The following is a 3,272-nucleotide window of genomic DNA, read 5'->3' as shown; positions in this document are numbered from 1 at the left end:
GGGGGGGGGGGGGTTGAATGAGGAATCAGAGAACTACCAGTTTAACCAGTGCTGAATAGCATACTTGTTAGAGGTGATGTAGGGCTCCTTAGCAAAATGAAAATAAACTAATCCCTATATAATAAAATGCAGCATGCAGTAAGTCTAATATTATTACCTGGCAAGAAACCAAAATGTGGCTATGCACTCAATGAACTCTATTCTTAAAGCAGCGATTCAAAAAAAAAGGTGGGGGTGTGGAATTTGTAGATTATAGAAACCATGTAGATTGCTTCTGATCTTCAAAGCAAGTTTGAAGCTCAGGTGACCTACATATCTGTGGAGGAACAATCCTAGGAGGCCTTCTGACTCTGTGCTCAAACCTGAAAAGAAGCCTGATTCTGATTAGATCAGCACTTCCTGTCCTCTCAGAGCTTCAGAGGCAGCTGATAAGGCTCAGCTACTTCTAGTAATTAAAGAAACAGGTGGAACAACATAACACTATCGCTATGGAACTCAGCAAGTTCATTTCCTTCGATCCTGAGACTCTTGACACTTTCTCTTCATTTCCCCAATATAAAACTCATTTCCGTTCACTGGAACTAAGAATTTGAGGAGGGGGGAAAAAAATCTCCTGCACCCACTAATTTATAAAAGAAAAGAAAACCTTAATAAAAGTGAAGCTTTATTAGTTCTAGAAAAAGTCTGTTTATGCTCACCAGTTTAGTGGAAACATTTATCTGAATAAGAAGGGTACAAAACTGACACACCACAGGGAGATTAAAGTAACACATGGCAAATAACTCAAACAAAATAACCATGCCAAAATTTAGATTATAAGGAGAGGAGGGACAAACCAGTTATAACTTGACCTCCATTCCAGTTTTCTACATCTCAAACAACTGAGAAATTGATGGTCCTAAGCCTCACAATTCAGTCAAGTATTGGCTACGAGGAAAAAATGGGGGGGGGAGGCGGTTAAACAAATTATACACATCTGTCCATGAACATTTTTTTTTGCCAGCTGCTGCCTTTTCAAATTTGACCTCCAGATAAACAGTACCAAGACAGGTGCTTTAATTGATTGAGCTTAAGTGACTGTTACATTTATGCCCAGAGACACTTCAGTTTGCAAGTGACATATTTTTCTGCCCCGTCTGGTCCAGCAGTAGAAGGTGCTTCTATCCTATTTTTTTCTACCAGTTGACAAACAGGCTCCTGGAGAAATAAATAAAATTCATTTTTCTAGGGCTGGAAAAGCACAGTCTAGCCAGTCTAGTACTGGACTAAGATTCAGGAGCTGCATGTTCAATTTTGGGCTCTGGCACAAAATTTCTGCATTACTTTGGATGAGTTGCTATACGGCATGGTTGGTACTCTAAGGCAGACACATTCCTGAGCATGCCCTCTTCACCCTCTTCTGCAAGGCCACTGAGACTCTCCCCACACACATAACTAGATATAATGAGCATGACAACAAATATGTGGGGCACTTCTGCAGCAGCTTCACTGCCTTATTTGCATGTTTGGTGTGTGCAAGTGGGGGTGGTGTCTCCTCCACGGTGCTCCTGACTGGGAGCACCACAGGCCTGATGTAGATGTACTCCATCTTCCAGGACTGTCAGTTTTCCTTCAGTCAAATGGCAATACAAATATTTCCCATGCTTTATTTCTTGTGTATTTAGATGGTGATATCTTCAGCACAGAGACTATTATGTTTGGGGATATACAATTCACAGATTTTTTTAAGGTCAACAGCCAAACTCCTCCCTTCGCAAAATAAATATTAAAAATAAAGCTTTGGTTCACCTCAAACTAAACGTTATTTTCTCTCTTTTTTTTTAGCCAAAATGAAAAAGCACAATGTTCTATTCAATTCAGAATAAAACATCCCATTTGACCCAAAACAAAATATTCTAGGTATTCATAAGAGAAGCAAAAGTAATGAACTTGGCTAAAATGCTGGTAGAAGAAATGAGAGTGGTGTAGCCCCTCTTATACAATAGTTCAAATTGTTGGAGAACTCACCTAGAAAGTGGGAGGCTCAAAGTTTATCCCCTCTGGCGTCAGAGGAGATCCGAACCCATGACTCCCACAAGACTGCCCAGTACCAAATCAGATCTAGGAATGGGTCAAGGGGCTGTGGCTACGCTACTTAACTTTGCCATGCACTGTGGCAATGTGTAGGGGTACACAGAGGTGCACCCCCTAAAAGCACTGGTGCACCTGCTGACAGGCCATGCTCCCCACTTAAGCAATGGGCAGATGAGGCAAGTGGAAGCGCCAGTGCCCCCCCTGCAAGTGCTGCCCAGGGAGTGGGAGCCGCAGCCACTTCCAGAAATGCCACAGCCACTTCCAGGAGCGCTGCGGCCACTTCCCAGTTGGTGCGATGGGCCGTGGGGGACCCCCTGCCCGTCAGCAAGATTGGTCACGTGCCCCCCCTGACTAAGGTGGCACCAGTCGCCCATGGCCATGCACATGCAGTGAGCTCATTGCCTGTTCAGTGTGGGCTCCTACCAAAGCTCTGCATAAGCAGTGAGCTCTGAACTCACAAGCTGATCAGGGCAGGGGCTGGCTGGAGACCTTGCTTCACATGGTGTCAGAGCCCAGGGGGCAAGTAGTGTCACTGTTGGCACTTCTCCTCCCTGTTGAATTCAGCAGAAAGGAAAAGGAAGGGGATGACTGGTGGTGGCGGCCTGGGTCCTGGCGCTATGTTGAAGCAAGGGCTCCAGCCAGACCTTGCACCAAAAGCTCATGTATGACACAGCCAAACTGGAAGTATACCACACTACTGCAGCCCCCTGGATCTGCCCCAAATGCTCCACTGCCAGGCTGAAGGCTTTCTGGTGTAAGTTACTCCCAATTCCCCCTGCTGAAGTTGTCGCACTTCATACTGAGTATTTAAACAAAGCAGTCATTGCAATAGGGTCTGGCTTCCTTAGCCCAGTGGTGAGGACATTCACCTGGGAGTTAAGATATCTACATTCCAGTCACCAGAGGTAGATTAAGAGTTACCGGGGCCCTGGGCAAACACAAAATTGGAGGCCTCCTCTAGAAGTGCATGGATATATCAGTTGCATATCAGATCAGCACGGATAAAAGGAAAATTAGCATTATTGGCCATCAGCTTTTTTTGGCTGATGTACCTGATAATGTCACCAATAAATGCCGTGTGCATGTGTGCAGCCACCATGCACGTGGCCAGGAATGCAGCCCAGCAGCTTGGAGAGCAGCATTTTGCTGGTAAGTCTGTAGGAAAGAAGGGGTGTGGGGGAGAAGAGGCCGGGGGGGGG

The 3,272-nt window shown here is 45.4% G+C and overlaps 1 long non-coding RNA gene across 1 annotated transcript in view; it reads right to left on the bottom strand.

Annotated features, from left to right (window-relative positions):
* Positions 1 to 690: 690 nt before the first annotated feature.
* LOC109299393 overlaps positions 691 to 3,272 on the bottom strand; it is a 55,569-nt gene continuing 52,987 nt past the window's right edge. The window contains exon 3 of the long non-coding RNA XR_002097820.1: positions 691 to 1,197. This is a non-coding gene — a long non-coding RNA (uncharacterized LOC109299393). The remainder of the gene's footprint in view (positions 1,198 to 3,272) is intronic.

Source organism: Gavialis gangeticus, unplaced genomic scaffold, assembly GCF_001723915.1.
Source record: "Gavialis gangeticus isolate Ggan-Ray unplaced genomic scaffold, GavGan_comp1, whole genome shotgun sequence".
NCBI classification, from domain to species: Eukaryota; Metazoa; Chordata; order Crocodylia; family Gavialidae; genus Gavialis; species Gavialis gangeticus.
Note: the sequence above shows the minus strand (reverse complement) of the source record. Positions and strands in the feature narration are given on the sequence as shown.